The 19,022-nt window shown below is 39.5% G+C and overlaps 1 long non-coding RNA gene across 1 annotated transcript; it reads right to left on the reverse strand.

The window, feature by feature from the left end:
* Positions 1 to 6,659: 6,659 nt before the first annotated feature.
* Positions 6,660 to 16,480, reverse strand: LOC139045524 (uncharacterized). The gene is made up of 3 exons (XR_011504024.1): positions 16,345 to 16,480; positions 7,631 to 7,711; positions 6,660 to 7,379 (listed from the first exon to the last, which is right to left on the reverse strand). It is a non-coding gene; the product is annotated as an uncharacterized lncRNA (long non-coding RNA).
* Between the last annotated feature and the right edge of the window lie 2,542 nt (positions 16,481 to 19,022).

The following is a 19,022-nucleotide window of genomic DNA, read 5'->3' on the forward strand; positions in this document are numbered from 1 at the left end:
GCCCCTGCCTCTTTTGTTAAAAAAAATTATCCTGGGCCAGCCCCATGGTGGAGTGGTTAAGTTTGCATGCTCCTTTGGTGGCCTGGGGTGGCCAGTTTGGATCCTGGGTGCGGACCTATGCACCATTCATCAAGCCATGCTGTGGTGGTATCCCACACATTCTAGAAGAACTAGAATGACCTACAACTAGGATATACAACTATGTACTGGAGATTTGGGGAGGAACAAAAGAGGAAGTTTGGCAACAGATGTTAGCACAGGGACAATCTTCCTCACCAAAAAAACCACCAAAGATTATCCTTTCTGCATAGAATTTTCTTGGAAAAGTTGTCAAACATCAATTGAACATAAATTTCTGGGATCTCAGTTGAATCCCATTTATCAAAATGTCTATCCTTGTGCCAGTATCTCTCTAGAGGTCTTTATTACTGTAGTGTCACCCAACAATTTATACTTTAAAATGATCACCCCCTTGGTCTTGTGTGAAATGGCTTGAAGAAGGCCAAGAGTAGAAACAATGAGAATAATTACTAGGAGATTCCAATAGTTCCTGTGCAGAAATCATGGTGACTTGTATTAGTGTTGTTGCAGCACGGGAAAAGTAGACAGATGTGTTTTGGAGATAGGTCTTAGAGAAGGATTATATGTGGGGATGAGAGAGAGAGATAATAGAAATAACTCTTGGGTGCCTTGCTTAATTAACTAAGTGTATGGTAGAACCATTTACTGAAGTAGGGAAGATCAGAAAAGAGGCACATTTCTGGGGAGTGATCTAGAATCTGGTTTTAAGATTCTACTTATGAGATAACTTTGAGGTAACCAACTACAGATGCCAATTATAGCCTTGGTTATAAAATTGTTTCTGTTTCATAAATTAACCAAGCTCAGGGTTGTTTTACCTAGAAAACTCTTGCCCAAGACCTTAGCTTGTTCCTTCTTATTATTCATATCTAGCGTTCAAATGTTCACCTTCCTAGAAAGACTGTCCCTGAGCCCTGCTTCTCATTCCCCTCAAACCCTTGCCCCATTCTAGTTTTACTGTCATATTACCCTGCTTCTTTCTCTTATAGCAATTTATCACTATCTGAAATGATCTTTTTTTTTTTTTTTTTCTTACTGGTTTACTGTTTGGGCCCAACTAGAATGTAAGTTCCATAAGAAAGGATTCCTTATCAGTTTTGTTCACTGCTATGTTTGTGGAGTGTTTCCCTGATGCTGCTGCTATGCACTGAACTGTCTCCCTCCAAAATTATATGTTGAAGCCCTAACTCCCAATGTGATGGTATTTGGAGACGGGGCCTTTAGGAGGTACTTAGGTTTAGGTGAGGTCATGACGGCAGGGCCCTCACAATAAGGTTAGTGCCTTATAAGAAGAGACACCAGAGAGCTTGCTTCTTCTCTTTCTCTCCACCATGTGAGGACACAATGAGAAGGTGGCCATCTGCAAGCCAGAAAGAGAGGCCTCGTCAGGGATACAGATCAACTGGCACCTTGATCTTGGGGTTCCCAGCCACCAGAACTGTGAGACATAAGTTCCTGTTGCTTAAGCCACCCAGTCTATGGTATTTTATTATGGCAGTCCAAGCTGATTAATATACTTGGAATGGAGAAGATGCATAATAATTTTTTTTAATGAATGAATCCCAGAGTTCATAAGATTATAGTTTGGTGTGGGAAAGAAATATAATTTGGGAGTTTTCAACATTTAGATAGTATTTAAGCCTAAAATGATGGATGAAATTAACCAAGGAGATAGAAGAGAAGAGGGTGCAGGACAAATTCTTAAAGGAGTCTGTGAAGGAATAGCTAGAGAGCAGGAGAAAAATCAGCCAAGGCTATAGTTTATATCAAGAAGGACAGAGTATCATAGTGCCAAATGCTATTGAGAAGGCAGGTAAATTACTGTCAGCTGGGTCATTAATTCATTAAGATATTTACTGAATACTGACTAAACAGGGAGCTGGACCTAGTGGGTGGGAAACATGCACAAAATGTAACTACAGTATGTCATGGTGGTAAGCCATAGCGGTAAGGGTGAACTCTAAAGAAAACACTGGATCCTGGGAGGAGAATGTAGAGAGAAGGACATTCATTCATTCAATCATATAACAAACAGTTTTTGAGTACTATCCCCAGGAAGAAGGAACCAATTAACACAGATTAATAATCTTAGAATAGTTCAGACTTTTTCATTAGAATAAAGGACAGCATACTATTTCCAGAGTTTTTTATTTGCAAATACTGTAATTCCCTTTATCTTGTCTATACAGAAAACAACATATTTTCCTGGGGATAAGGAAAGAAAATGATTCATTGACATTGGGGAACTCAGTAGTGCAGTACCTTTGCAGGAAAACTCAAAGAGGACTAAATTCAGTCAAGTATTTTTGAAGTACCTAATATGTATCTAGCATTAAACTTAACCTTATGGTAATACAAAAGAAGTCATGGAAACTGTAATTACGAGCTTACAGTTAGATAATAATTGAGCGCTAAACAATGGCATATGGTCCAGACATAGAACACAATGAGCATGGATTAATTTAAACTCAAAATATATTTCCCTAAAAATAAATTGAGATATTGTCCAATAATTCTACCTGAATCATTACAGCCTTTCACCCCTCACCTTACTGGGCCTCTGCTAAAGACATAGTGATTTTTGTTCCATTATGTGGGAAGAGAAAGATGTGCTGCCAGATATGCCATAACTTTACTATATTTTTCAGTAGGCTAAAAAAAAAACCTTACATCTTGGAAAGGATATAATAGAATTTCTGAAGCTGGAAGAATTTTGACATTTACATTGAAAATGACCCCATTTCCCTCCAAGGGCAAACTCTGGCTATAAAAGGCCTCTTCCCTGAGAGTTGCCCAGGCCACGATCGTGGGACTATCAGCTATAATGAGGCCCGTGTGGCTAAGTCCCCATGCATTGTACTGAATACTTATCCCAACAGAGTGTCTGTATACATAACGGATGTAACAGCCACATTAGAATTACGGGCTGTAAAAAATATTGCAGTATGAATTATTTGTCAAGAAATAAAAGATGCATTGTAATTTGCCAAGAAACAACTGTTTAATGTGTTTCCTTTTTAAAAAAAAAAAATGTGCTTGCTTGCAAAATATTTGGAAAGTAAATTATCTATTACTATTGCTTGCTTGCTAATTGTCAGTAATAATCCCTTTCAATTACTGTGGTGAAGTAGGTCAGCCAATTTTTAGTGCTTATGAAACTCGCAATTTAGAGCAAGGCAGCATATCAGCAAGTTAGGTTTTAATATGATGGAGTAAATAGGTTTCCTTTCAGTCCTCTTAACCCTAAACATGGAGGCAGACCAGCTGTAATATCTTAAAGTAATTATGCTTCATTTTATTTATATTATTTTTGTAACTATTTGTAATGATGACAATCCATTCTCAGCACTTTTTATTTTTATTTTTTTAATTAACAGATTTCACCATTTTAGGGCAGTTTTAGGTTTAGAGAAAAATTAAGCAGATAATACAGGGAGTTCCCGTGGATCTCCTCTCCCTCAGTCACCAACCATTTTTATTCACCCAAATTCTTCTTCGAGTATTTCCTATTCTTAGTCAACTTAGAAATCTGGGACTATCTTTGTACAGTTTTAGTAACACGACTACCTTAGCACCGTATTTACTCCCATAATTCCCCCGATGTTTCTAGTATCTTGTCCACCAATATTTCTTACATAGTTCAGCCCTCATCGCCCGTGAAGAGCTTTACATTGGCCATTTTGATGAATGACCCCAGCAGCAGTGACTGTGGAGGATGTGTCGGAGCAGGGAGAGTCTGGGAGAAAGAAAACCATAGCCCGGCAGAACTGATGAGGAACTGAACTGAAGCAGTGGTAACTGGGATGGGAAGGAAAAGACAGATTTGAGAGAGTTTGGGGGTAAATTCAAAGTGATGTAGCAATGAATTGGATGTGTGCATCAAAGGAGGAATGGAAAGAAGTCCGGGTCTCTGGCTTGGGCTACTGGGGTGGCCATTAAGAAAGATGGGAAAATTTGAGAAGAGGAACAAATTTGGGGAGGCAGGAAATACTGACCCACCATATTTAAGGGACCTCCAAGTGAAATGCCCCTTTGCAGTCAAAATAGGGGCATGCACCTGAGGAAAGTTCTCAGGATTAGTTTAAAGCTAAATGGATCATCAGTGTATCATGAAAAACAGAGGCATGCTGGGTATGGGACAGGCCAGGGAAGCTGTGGTACTTGCAGAAAGAAAAGATCCATTTAAAAGCCACCAAATCCATGCATCTCGCTGGCATTTGGAGGCTGTAGAGGAGTGAAAGAATCTCAGTTATTAGAATTGGGCATCCTCCCTCCGGGCCCAGCTTTACCACTAACTGAGTGACCTTAGCCAAGTCATTTTATCTCTCCCTCCTTCTCCCTTTCTCTCTCCCTCCCTCCCTCGCCTTCTGCCTCTCCCTCTCTTGTCAGTCATTGAAAAGTGATAATGAAGCATACCTAATTTACTTCATGGATCAGCGTAAGATATAATAAATTAATAGGTGTGAAAAATGTTCTCAGAAGTTAAATATAAGACATTATCTGTCTCCTGAGGTTGCAAGTGCTTTGGAAAGTCCAACAGGGAAGGAAGAGGAAAAAGACAGAAGGAGGGAGAAGTAAGGGAGGGGGCAGAGCCAGCCTGGAAGAGCAAGTACTCCCTGAATGGAGTGTTAAGCAGCCAGGAGCTTCTTTCGTTTTAACACTTTATCCTGCCAAGGGCTGTTTTGGGTTAAATTTGGTCACCCCAATAAAGGTATGCGAACTCCTAACCCCAAACACCTCAGAATGTGACCTTATTTAGAAATAGAGTCATTGCAGATACAATTAGTTAAGATGAGGTCATACTGGAGAAAGTGGGCCCTTAATCTCATGACTGGTGTCCTTATAAGAAAGCCGCGTGAAGACACAGAGACACAGGGAGAATGCTGTGTGAAGATGGAAGCAGAGACTGGGCTTAGGCAGCTGCAAGCCAAGGAGTGACAAAGATTGTGGGCAAACTGCCAGAAGCTAGGGAAAGGCAGGGAAGGATTCTCCCCTCCAGGTTTCAGAGGGAGCACAGACCTGCCTGCACCTTGATTTCAGACTTCTGGCTTCCAGAACTGTGAGACAACAAATCTGTGTTATTTATGCCTCCCAGTTTGTGGTACTTTATTAGAGCAGCCCGAGGAAACTAATATAGGACTAATCATATTCTGTTGAGAAAAGTCTTTAAGAGATCCCATGGTTTCTGGTCCAAAGCAAATGAATAAAACAAGCTTATCCTGTAGCAGTGGGATAAATTATATTAAAAAAAATAATAACTGTTGTAATTTTTTATTTTTTTGCTGAGGAAGATTCATGCTGAGCTAACATCTGTTGCCAATCTTCCTCGATTTTGTATGTGAGCCGCTGCCACAGCATGGCCTCTGATGAGTGCTGTAGGTCTGTACCTGGGAACCCAACCCAGACCACTGAAGCAGAGTGCATCAAACTTAACCACTAGGCCACCAGGGCTGGCCCAAAATGTTGTGATTTTTTTTCTCAATTACGTAGGGGATTGCATATGCAAGTAAGTATGGTCTCTCTTACCAGCACAAGAAGCCATTTATTTCAGGTGTTATGGCATAGAGTCAGTTGTTTGGGCAAGTCTGATCAGCCTCAATTTGATGGGTCATTAGAGATTAAACAAGCAGCCCAAATGTCTTTCCGAAATCCAGAGATATGAGATGTACATGTCCAGGGTGTCATTTCTGCCTAGACAAGTCTTGGAATTGGCATTGATTCATCATTAGGCTGCCCTGCTTCCCAGCACTGTTGGAACAGGACAGAAAGGACACTACTAATTCATATAAGGTATACTGAAAAGTACTGGTCAAGAACTTGGAAATATGTGTTTCAGTCCTGGCTCTGCCACTTTCATAGGTTTTCAGGTAAACACTTGAGTAGACATCTATACATTATTGTCACTTTAGCACCTTTTCCCTTCAGAGATTGTCTCCGTCTCCCTCATGCTGACATCAAAGGTCCTCACTTCTCTTATCTCAGGGCCAGGCAGGTGGACCTTGCAAGTTCTTGTCTCTAGTTTAGGCAATCGAAATGGTTTGCAAATGTCATGTGGATAACCAGGTAGAATATCTGTCTTCTGTGTTGCAAACACTAAAGGCCAGTGCTGGCAGCTGTCTTGCTGCCACATGGAGCAAATCTGCTTGAGAATGAAACCAGAACAAAGGAAAGCAGGGCCAAGTGATGGAGGGAGACAGAAACACCAGAACATCACTTGGACCACTAAATTTAGCTATGCCTTGGAGCCATACCATCCACTTGGATTTTCCAGTTATGTAAACAAATAAATTGTCCCCCACCCCTTTTTCCCTTTACTTAGTTTGAGATGGGTTTGTTATTACATAATTTCTCTGACTTTCAGTTTTCTCATCTATAAATCAAGGTGATGACCCTTGAACATCTACCATCACCCTGAGAAGAACATGCCCTATCTGAACTCTCTGGCATAAGAAGCACAAGAGACATATAGAGCAGAGTCACCCTAACTCACCCACAGACCAGTGGCCTAAAGCAGAGCTACCAGCAGGGCCCAGCCTAGATCATCTGAAACCCAGTCAAACTGCCAATGCACAGGCAATAAGAAAAAGATTGGCTTTTTAAGTAATAATAATACATTAAGAGGATTAAAAGATGTTTAAGACAGAATTAACTTTACATATGCTTGTGTCTAAGAATAGAACATTAATAGGTAGATGCTTTCCCATCATAGCTCCTCAAACCCAACTTTCTGATTAGCATCTCTGGTCTTAAGACTAAAAGTTTTTCTATTTTATTCCCAAATTTCTCTCATTTTCACTAGGGAAAACAAAAAACTGCATCTATTATGCACCAATGGAAATAAAGTAGGTCCAAATATCGAGTTGAATCCTTGAATTTTAGAGCAAGAATATAACTCAGAGATTATCTAGTTCAATTTCCTCCCCTTACAGATGAGAATCCTAAAGTCCAGAGAGCTTTCACAACCTATCAAAGGTCTCTCAGCCAGTTAATGTTAGATGGGACTAGACCGCAAGCTGTTTAATTCCTACTTCATCATTCCTTCTATTACAACAAATCTCGGCTGATGTTTACCAAGTTTGGAAGGATTCAAAGCTAATACTCCTTTCTGACCTAACTGTTTCTAATTTTTCTAAGTATATTTGGGGCTTTTGAAAGCTGTGAGCTTGAATATCAAAGTTTCTTCTTGTCCAGAAAATGAAGAACAAATGGAAGCAGCCAGCAAGCCTGACGCTTTGTTATTAGCCTATTTTATGTCGCATACGTTTCCTATTCAATAAGAGTGAGACGCTTCTGCCATTCTGAAAAAAAAAAAGAAAAAGAAAAAAAAGCAGATTTAAGTCACCACTCCATCTCTGTCTTTTATGACAGCAATTTTTTAAAGGTTGAGCAGCGTTCCCCCCACACCTGTTTCTTTTAAACTGAAAGGGACCCAGCTGCACTCTGCAGGGAAATCACAAAGACAACTGGAGATCTTGTCAATTTACAGCCAAGCTTGGCTGGAGAAAAGTGGATAGCTGATTTGAGAAGATAAGGGAATAAGTACATTTACCTGAAGATGAGCATGGCCTAGCTGAAGAGACCAGAGATAATGAGGAAGGCTTCCTTTGGTTTGGTGGGGAAATCCATGATTCTGTAACATCAATCAAGACAGTTTTATCTGATTGCGAAGTTTCAAGAAAACCAGTGAACATTTAAAATAACTATACAGAAAGAGAAAAAAGGAGGTAGGGGAAGGTACAATCAGTCTCTGTTATGTAAAGTTGGAAACTAAAGTCCTAAATGGTATGGAAATAATATTAAATTTCAATGTTATCAAATTGAAGAAGTGAATTTAGGTTAATTTTATAAGAACAAAGCATCTCCTTGTAGATTTCCAGGCTTTACCTGTAAGGGATTTTAACCCCCGTAGAAGAGAAAATAGAAGAGAAATATTGCATTGGCATGAGAGGGCTGGGATAACAAAATGAATTTCTTTAAGACTGAATGTTTTAAAAAGTCTCCTTGAGAATAATCACACATCGTATATTCTTCTAGATGGTCAATAAATGTGGATTAAAATCATTTGCATTGTACTTATTATCTTTGTATCATCTTATCTCCTCATTTACCTGTAGCCTATAGCTGTAAGCAGCCCATCCACATACAATAGACAGCAACCATGGGGCATGATCTGAGAATGTTGAAAGAACCTCTTCATCTCTTCCCCGGATATACACACACAAACACACACACATATACATGCTCTGCGCAAAACGTCCATGTTAACTTGGCTGTAATAATCTGGACTCACTCGTGGGCAGGAATTAATCTGCCTGATTAACCCATGATTGTTGCCTGCAAGGGAACAATTTGACTTAGAGATTGTGGGAGAAACTGGAAGCATAGATCCAGTTAGGATCATAGTACAGGTAGCAAGATGCTGGCAATAGGGAGGGAGGGTCACAAAGAAAGGAGAGGAATGCTTGAATGTCAGATGATATGAGCAACAAAAAGGAACCACCTCCTCAATTAATTTCACTTAAATATTTTCAAAATACCAATTGTGTGGAAAGGATATGTTGCAGTATTAATCATCTCTATATTTAAGGTCCCTACTCTATGATTAAGACTATGAAACATACACATCTAAAATATTAAAACATACAAACAGTGAATGGCATTGACAAATGACTGGTCCTGGCACTAAGGACCAGAAATGATTGGAGATTAATGATATTATTTCAAGGTGGGTGTGGAAGGTGGAGTTCAAATAAAGATTTAGTATGAGATGAGTCTTGAGCTAGAGCTTCGAGGATGACAGGATACAGATAGAAAGGGATGGTAAGAAATTCTATGTGAAGAGGAAAAAACATGAGCGAAGGGTGGAGACGAGGAAATGCTGAAAGCCTGTGCAGAAGAAGGGAGGAGAGCACTACTGACAGAGGGAGGAAGATTCTTGACAGGTTATATATGAGAAAGAGGCCGGAACGATAAGTCATGGGCTTTTTTCCATGTGGAATATGGGGAGCCTATTTTAAAGGAAAAATATCTGATTCATTTTTGTCAGACTGACTGGCTTCTAATCACCTGGGCAAGGCCCCTTCTCTGCAGAAGGACATTCTGTAACGTGTCCATATTCTGAGAAGTCCTCCAGCAGACGACTGCATTTCCAGAATCACTGACCGGATATCCATCTGAACACAGAGAGGACCCAGGTTCAGATTTGGAGTTTGGAGGACACAGGCCCCTGCCAGCAATACCATTTAATTTGATTTCTCATAGCCTGATCTTTTAAAAAATCGATTCTAATAGTAACAGTTCATATTTCTAAATACAGAGAAAAAACTTGCCCCTGCCTTTCTTAGAGGCACCATCACTGACTACTTTTTCTCCCATTTTGCATCAGCAGGAGGAACTCCCTATTCCTGCTGTTCTTGCCTATTTGGTAATAGGATTGAAGAAGCAGTAGACCGATTCGAAATCTTCTCAGAAATGCTGGGGAGTGCCCTCGTTAGGGGATCTAGTCCTGTGAGCACTTTCTATGTGGGCATTTACCTATTTTTTATACGTTCATTCCCTGTTTGAGTCTTCCATGGGAACCATAAGGCACTGCCCCTCAGCCCTTAACTTCCCGTCTCCCACCTATCCTCTTTCACATCCAAAGAAGGAACAGCATTTTTCTCTTCCCTTCTAGACACTTCTTATGGGCTAAATTTTATGGAATTTATATAATTTTGAGGAATATGGGAATGTTCTAAATACAGAAGCTTCTCTCAAAGATACTAAGTGGACCCAAAATTCTCACAGTGAATGCTTCGTGAAGGGATGGTGGCATCTTAAGCAAATAATCTGCTAAATTAATAAACCTCATAAATTACAAAATCCCTGAATACCAACTGCTGAAATACAGTCCCTCTCTGACCCGAACCTATTAAATGAAGAAGTCTGCTGTGCATAATTTACAACAGTGCTGTGAATGAAAAACAGCTCCTTAAAAGGGAGATAAAACACAAAAATGGTCTTGCTGTAGAAACAGAATTACTGGTTATTTCAGTTCTTATTTATTCTGATATTGGTTTATGGGTCATCTAATAATTTTTATCTTTATCTTTGTTTTGCTCTCAATTGCTCAATAATCCATGATCGAGACAATATTACATTTTGTTAGTTGGATGGCAAGAGCAATGCGAAAAAGGGAATATTCATCATGCTTATATTACACATTTGCATAATGTTTCCTTAAAGTTATCAAATATAATATTGCATACGGATATCTATCTATTGGTAATACTATTACCAATCTAATTAGTCATCTTGTCTAAAGAATCAAAGAATTTTGAAGGCGTTAAATCAGTGGTTCCTAACTGGGAGTGATTTTGCCCCCAAGGGACATTTGACAATGCCCGGAATCACTTTTGATTGTCGCATCTGGGGCAGGGAGTGCTATACATCCTATAATGAACACCTATCTGAATAAAGAATTACTTAGCCCCCAGTGTCAATAGTGTAGCTGTTGAGAAATCCTATATTAAAGTAATAAAAATCAACTCAAATTTCTAGGTATTTGGAAGAAAAGGAATCTCTTGAGAACAATTTCTTGCCTAATTCTTCCACAGAACTTCTCTCTCCAGCAGGCCATTCTGGATCAGCCAAAACGAATTTGGAACTCACTTTCCTAAGTCTCCTCTGGAATTTTGAGTAAAAGAATTAATAGCAGCCATCTTTATTTGTTTAAAGATTGCACAAGGCACTCTGTTCCAGGGAGATATAACCCAAACCATAAGAAAAGGCTGGTAGAATGTTGGTTGTAGTATATCTCACATGAGCAGTAGTTTGGACCCAGATGAGTTGAAAGAAATTCAGAGAAAGAAAAATCCTATGTCCTGCCATTCATGCTTATTCTATTAACGAAATCATATTTAAAACCTCAATCTCTGACTATTATTTTGGGACTTTGAGGGTGAACACTTACTGGAGTTGACTGAAAGAAAAAGATGAAAAGGGGCGTGTGATTAGGATACTCAGATATTTGTATTGCTGGGTAAAATTGTAAAAATCAGAAAACCAGGAGTGATATTTGCAGAACTTTCTTCATCTTTTTTTGCTAGATCTACAGTCAGGTTAGCTCTGAAACTCTTCCACTACACACACACACACACACCCCATTTCCCCATTTGTACTGATGGAAAATTCTTAATATTCCTACTTCATTCTATTTTTCTAATTTAAAAACATATGTTCCTCTAGTCAAATTCAAGATTCAGACTCAGTCCATCTAAGTTTCTCTCACTCTCCCTTCTCTTGTCCTTCTCCAAGGAAGATGAAAGTTCTCTGGGACTTGATATGCTTGTAAGAGCAAAAGGTTGAATAAACTGTAAATATCTATCCCACCTCAGAACCAGACCCCACCAGGCTCTGGGGCGATGAGGCCCTGGACAGAGGACGTGTGAGGGTCCGTGTTTTTGTGCCTCTTTACCAAACCTATCTTATTGTCGGTGTCGCAATCCAATGTACACATCAGGATAGATGCGGAGAGGGCTGATGGCCACTCTGAGTTTATTATAACCAGCGTTTCAATATATACAAAGCTTACATCTGTTAAACATACACAGGTGTTCTGGATGAAGTAATTAGCGAATGCCAAGAATTCTTAGTGATTTCTCAAGGAGCCCTCCCTTGGCCTCTGTTTTGATATTATCATGTTATTGCTGTGCTCCTATATTTTTATCTTGGAACAGGCAAGGTCTCTTAGGCAATGGTCCCTCCTGCTCCTGATATCGATATCGTTTCTCCATCTGTGCCCCCGGGAGGCCGATGCCTGGCTTAGGTTGCCCCCCCCAGGGGGTCTTACCCGTCATTGGCTAACCGGCCTTCTCACCTCGGGGTCACAGTTTGTTGACAAGGTTTTCCAGAGATTATTAACCCTTCCTGTGTCAGGGGCGGCTACACTTATGCTTCTGCCTCTCCTTGTTTGACTTTGCTTCTGGTTCCAGTAGATGATCGTGCTCCTTGTAACCGACATCCAAATTCATTACAACAATTCCCACATAAATTCTAAGTTCCTCTCCAGTACATCTGTTACTTATTCTCTGTCTAGATTCCGTGGACACCTAAGAATGGGTCCTTACTCTACATTTCTTTTCCCCAAAAGGAGTGGAGTCCTGCATGTGAATTCTTGTCTGTTAATGGAAGCTTGCTACCTGCTGGTAAAAGACCTGATGTACCTGAGCAGTTGTTGGGGGAGGGGGAGATGTCAAGGAAGGCTGACAAATTCTAATATGTGCCTTTTCCCTGATGTTGGGGTTTTCCATGGTTTCTCAGTCTGAGTGTGCTTAGCTTTTTTGGCTCATCACTGCCAGTAAAATCCTGTTCTTGGCAATGAAATTTTCAGTTTTAAACTTGAAAACTAAAGGTGAATTCATGGCAATAACGACAGCCTCTGATAGATATATGGAAAGTCGGAAGTGGAAATAGCTTAAATTATTTATTTCTTTATAAAAGCATCAAAAGTTCTAGTCACTAACTGTGAGATAAATGTAGGGCCCAAAAGTTGGTTTATCCATTCCACGCTAAATATTGCATATCCTTTTATACTCTCAATAGTCACTTAATATATTGGGCAATCTACAATAAAATTTAATGTATATATTAGATTATTTTAATGTCTAGTTTTTCATGATTTAAAAATAAAACTGCTTTAAAGATTTTTAAAGCTTCATTTTATCATTGGCCCAATCCCAATGAGTAATTGGTAATCCATTTTTTTAGTTGATTTGTTTGTTTGTTAGGTATGTTTATATATTACAATATGTATCTAAAAAATTATTGAACAAATTAAACTGCATCAGCCACAACATATTTCTATTTTGTCATCTAGTTTGTAAGACACTTGCCCGGCGAAGGTACAATCATTATCATAATGTAGATCTTTTTGAAAAACCAATTTCATGGCTGTTGGAAGTCAGGAAAGGCTGTAGACTGATGAGGTCTGAGCTCACCTACTTCTTCCACCAGGAACAGGGTACCATCAGCAATCAGAGTTTCAGAGCAAGGAGCTCAGCCCATTAGCCTCCTGGCTTAGATAAAACCTGCAGAGCACTTCCTCGTGCACACTTGTAAATGCGTCTGTGAAGGGCATTTTGAAAAGAGAAGTGAATGACTACTGAGAAGTAGCCTTCTTCTGATACCAGGATTGAGGTCGTCAGCGATCCTGCCTTTCCTTCTACCTGTCTCCCATTGTCACTGGAAGAGTTTGTTTAACTACTTGAAGATCTTGCGTCTGACTGTTTTATGGCACTTTTTACTTTCTGTCTTCTCAGTCAGTGTCCATGAACCTTGCTGATTTCCTTTTTTTCACACAAGTGCCAGGATATTCACTGTAAATGTTTTTAACCTCACTGCTCTCTTAGCCCTCGTATTAACCTCTGTAGAAATCTCCAAAGTTGCTTCCATGGGCTCAAAGGGTCATGCTCTTCTCTGAGCCCAACTTCTAATTTTTCAGTTTCTATTTAATTGAAGGATAAAATGCAACCTCAAGATACTTTTTTAAAAAGACATCTTATCCAAGCACCAGTGTAAACCCTGGGTTCCTGGCTCTCCTCCCATCCATGCCAATGCTCCTTCATGGACTTCTGCTGCTTCCCTGAAGAATAAAGGTGTGATCCTTTCTCACATTCTCTAAGGTAAGTATATGGTAACAGAAATGCATTCGCATCACTGTGACGACTGTGGCCCACTTACAGTGGGGAGCTTCCAACTTGTTTTCCAGACAAGGAGAATCATATCTTGCAAGTGGTTATGGACAAATATCAAAAACGACATTTTATTTTTTAGATTTCCTTTTTCATTCAATCCATTTTTGAGTCTCTGACTTACTAAGGGAACAAAGGTGGTGCAGATATTTTTTCACAGCACCTAACAAGGACTAAAATGGGTTTATCTTAAGTCCTTTCTCACCCCAATCAGAAGAGGTAGATTGGAGAATAAAAGAGCTGGGTGATCTGTCTCTAGACTCCATCATTGTTTAGACAGTAGGAGTGGGTGTTTCTCACAGGCAGGGAAGGCAATTTGTGCTGTTGCTTAAAGGGTATGGGAGAAAGTGTTATCCAAAAAATAGTAGCACCACAGCCCAGTCAGCCACAAACATCTGAAATGAGAATAGGGCACGTTTATTCTCTTCGATTATTAAGGAATTGTTCACTGATGAAATACCATTAGTGAGAAATCACATTTAGCTTTGTCACTTTTTTACAGCTTAAGGTAAGTCACTTACCACTTGGGTATATATTAGGCTGGGAACAGTTTTGGGGTGGTAAGCAGAGGATAAGACAAAACTTATTATATCAATTTTTATCTACGTGACACAGATAAGAAGGCTGCAAAATGATCAAATGCACACCCAGACATTTTTAGATGAGGTAGTTAAGACTCAGAGAAGGTTGATCAAATACAGAACCAGGGATGAAGACCAAGGGGTCTGACTCCCAGAACGATGCTGGAGCCACAACCCTGTGGTGAGACAGAGCTCTCTGCAGACAGAGGACAGGGATGCAAATGACTGTGAGGGTCTCCACACGCTGTTGAAAATACGTAAGAATTTTCTTGTGCACACCGAGAAGTAGGCTTTATTGGGGGAAGAAAGAAATTCCAACATAGAATTCTGGGGTGAAATATACCTGAGGGCCCAACTAGTCTCAGTCTTTCAGTTTCAACATGAGGTAACTGATGCCCAGGATAGTTAGTGGCAAAGTCAGGGCAGAAACTTAAGTCACCCAATTCCCAATCCAGTTCCCCTTTCATTTTCTCATGCTCCTGCAAGGACTAGAAAACAAAAGTGGTTGCCTAACCTTCATGGAGAGAAAGAACAGGATGCAAAATTAGGAGGGGTGGGTTGTGTGAAGAGCAGACCCCAGGCAGGATTTCTGTGCTGCAAAGTGGTGAGATAGAGAGTGATGTGCAAAACAGGATGTAAGGAGCTGGCGTTGCTGAGAGTTGTAGTTCTCAGAATGTGATCCCTGGACTAACAGCACCAGCATTACCTGAGAACTTCTTACAAATGAAATTCTTGACCTGACCTGGACCTCTTGAATCAGAAATTCCGGAGGTGGGCCCCACCAATCTATGTTTTAACAAGTCTATCAGGTAATTGTGATGCACCCTAAAGTGTGACAACCAATGTGGAAGAGAAATCTTTATGAAATTCCTGTGGACTCAATTCTCAGGACACAAGAATCTTCTGAACAAGAAAGAATTCCTATGTCAGACACATCTTTGTTCTGTCTCATCTCTTCGAACTAAGAAGATTTACCTTGATTGCTTTCATAAAGCAACCATAAACTCTTAACATGGACAAAATGTTCATTTAATTCTCTACTTCTTTTCAAGCTCCAAAATTCTTATTCCCTTTATAATTATTTCTCACTATCTCATTTAGTACTATCTATTTATTTTGGGATTTTTTTTTTCCTTTGGTTTTCCTGCGTCTATATAGTTCAGGATGGCGGCGTGTGGTACACTAAAATCATTTGGATTCACCCTATCAGAGAAAAAGCATATTTAACTGAAAAATATTTTTAAAGGATAAATCAGAGGTGTCTACCTGTTCTCTTAAGTCAACTACACATTTGTAAACTTTATCATTTAATGGAGTCTCGAAGTTGGTGCAGTCAAATTCTCATATAGATATATTTAGCTCTGATATGCTAACTTACTGGTTTTCAAATGTTTTTCTTTACTAAAAAAACAAAGAAGCCTAGTTGATAAAATAGGTGAATAATATAGCTGGCAAAGGGGAAGCGGCTCAAGGAGAATGGATGCAAGAAGCTGTCCTGTGAACAATGGGGAAAGAGCCTTGTGCTGTGAGTTAAATAGGCCTGGATTTGAGCCTCTGCTCTGCTTCCTCACAGAGGCCGTCACCTGGAGCATGTCACTCATTCTGCAGATGTCTGTTTTCTTATCTGGAAAACAGCAATATGTGTACCTACTTCATGGGGTTTCTTTTGCAACAAGCAAATGAAATAATGTATGTAAAGTAAGTATTAATGATGTTCCCCCTCTCTTCTTAATTTTCTGTTCTACTAATTTTGCCTTTACAATTTGCTGATTCGTATTGTTTAGCAGTTCTCAACTGTCTTATAAATTCATTGAGGGGAAAGAAGGTGTCTGAGACTTACTTATAATTTGTTCAGCCCTTTACACAATGCTCTGAACATCTAAATGTAGTAGACCTCCAACCACAGAGTTATTCAGTGTGCAATGGCAATGGAATAGAAAAGTGTCACTCACATTTGTCCGCAGGCTGCATTGCGTCATTCCCGCTCGTCCTCTCTGCGTGTCGCCTACTCTCTGGCTTTCTCAAACAGACAGTAATCTTAGGATTTAGCCCCATCAAAAGACCAGGAAAGGTTTTTCCTCTAAACAGAAATGATAACTTGGTCTGCTGCCCTTATTATAGTCTACAAGGGTTCTCAAAATAAAATCTCTGGTGGAACAGCATCAGCATTACCTAGGAACCAATTAGAAATACAAATTCTTTGGTTCCACCCTGACCTATTAAATAAGAAATCTGTGTTTTCACAAGCCCTCCAGGTGGTTCAGATGCACACTAGATTTTGAGAGCACTGACCTAAAAACAATGCCCTGGTTTCTCCTTCCTAGTTCCCAGGGGTCCTGACTCACATCGATGATATTCTTAAGCCAGCATCTTATCAGGGGTAAATAAAGGGATCGCAATGCCTTTATTACATCAACCAGTAATAGTTATGTAATGAAAATAGAAAATGGAATTTCTCAAAGTGTGTTTAATGGATGGGTAATTTATAGGCTATAAATAAGTACTGTTTACAAAGGAAAAGAAATTATGTAGGCAAATAAGTTTAGAGTAACTAAGTTAAACTGAATTTCTTCCCTGACAAATTCTCAATTTTTTAATGTGCTTGAAAACATTCTAAATCGCCAAAATTTCCCCAAACTTGTTTGAAACCACCTTTCTTTTCAAATAAAAATGTGCTTTGTATTTTTGCTGATACAAAGACCTCTTTTGTGGTTGAATTTCGAACATCTGAATTTTCTTATAGTATAACTCGTCGTTAAGGAGTGTTTGACATTAGACTATTTTTACTTGGAGGCTTTCAAATTTGTTAGTCCAGTGGTTCGCAACTGGGTTCTCATACTCCCTCCCCTCCACCAGGGGATAATTAGCAATGTCTGGAGACAGTTTTGATTGTCACAATGGGGGAGGAGGGGTGTTTGCTACTGGCATCTAATGAGTAGAGGCCAGAGATGATACACAATACACAGAACAACCCTCCACAACAAAGAATTATCCAGCTTCAAATGTCAATAGTGATGAGGTTGAAAAACCCTGTATCCTTTAATCAAGCATTTAGAGAGCTCCTTTTACGTCCCCACGTGTTGGGCTGTAATGAGACTTATTGTCTTCATCTTCTGCGTTCCAGTACCTACTACATTGCCTGACCCAAAAGAGACACCCAATAAGAGCTTATTAAATGAATGAATGAATAAAAGAATGAATGATTGGGGAAAACATGACTATCATGAGTGAACTAATAGCAAATCTTGCAAGATAATATCAAAACTACATTATTTAGTCAACAAGTGAAATCCATGTCCAGGAAGGCTTTGAGGAGGAATGAAGATTGCAAATGATCTTAAATGATCAGAGCAGATGTGGGAGAGCAGAAAGCAGGGAGCAGTCCAGTCAAGGGGGATATGAGAGACAGCACAGAGAATAGGGCAAGTCAGGTGCCGTAACACACCTTGTAGGTCAATGCCTCACAGCTGGACTCATGTGATTCTACCTGGAGTTCCACTCTCCTCCTTTGATCCTGTCCATGTCCTATCACAGACAGGTAGCAAGTGGCAGAGATTACCAACTGTTGGTGTAAAAGCCATAGGGTTTTATTTACCACCACAGGATTTTGTTTGTCTATTTGATTATTTTAGGGAGCCTTGTTTTCTTTTTAACTGGTTTTAATTATCCAAGCAACAAATTATAAATCAGTGAATGTTTAACAAACAAGTCAAATAAAGTTCAAAGCTCCCGTTGACCTCCAGCCTGTCCCCTCTCCCATGTTTGACACCATGTTTGTTTGTTTGTTTGGTTGAATTTGATTTCCTTTAGGGAGACACTCTCCAGTTCATCAGTCTCCACCTATTGTTTCACCCTCAACCCCACTGCAATCATGTAAGCCACCTCCCGGGCCCTGAGGTCATTTATTATGAGTGAAAAAGCACTGTACTTGGAGTCCTAAGATCACTCTTATCTAACAAACCTCGGCTGACTACTAAGCATGCTGAGCTTTACTTTGCTCGTTTCTAGGACCTGCACTCCTTACGTGACAAGATTGCCCTGAGAAGTAAAGCAAATAACATCAGTAAAATTACCTGGCAAGCCATACTTTCCCAAGCAGGTGTCCTGAGCAGGAGAGCATGTATTTTGAAGTCTGCAAAAGAGCAAAACCTCTCCCAAGCCCAGAATCTATCTGTGAAAACCAAACAAAGTTTGAATTCCATTCGAAGTCATAAATTCCAGTACAAGAAATAAAATATGTTAAAGACTTAGACATTACCAAGAGAAAAGTGGTTCACAATGTTAGTGTCATTACTGATGCTTTAAATAATAGTAATAGTAAATCCCTGTTTATTCTTACATAAAAATTTTTCGTTACTTTTAAGTAAAGTTGATACCACAGGGAGATGAGTCCTGTTTGTCCTATAACTTCAGATACTTCCAGACATCCTACAAAACATTAAACAAATGCGAGGTGTTATTAATACCAGTCTTTCAAAACCTAGCTAAAGAACTCTTTCATAAAACATTCTCTGACTATCCCAACCTAACTACTCTGAATTCCAGTAGTGATTACTTCTCTCTGATTTTCTTGGTCATTGTGTGTATACATGGACTTGTGTTGTTTCTATTGTTGTCACACTGTTATTCA

Source organism: Equus asinus, chromosome 6, assembly GCF_041296235.1.
Source record: "Equus asinus isolate D_3611 breed Donkey chromosome 6, EquAss-T2T_v2, whole genome shotgun sequence".
Classification (NCBI taxonomy): domain Eukaryota; kingdom Metazoa; phylum Chordata; class Mammalia; order Perissodactyla; family Equidae; genus Equus; species Equus asinus.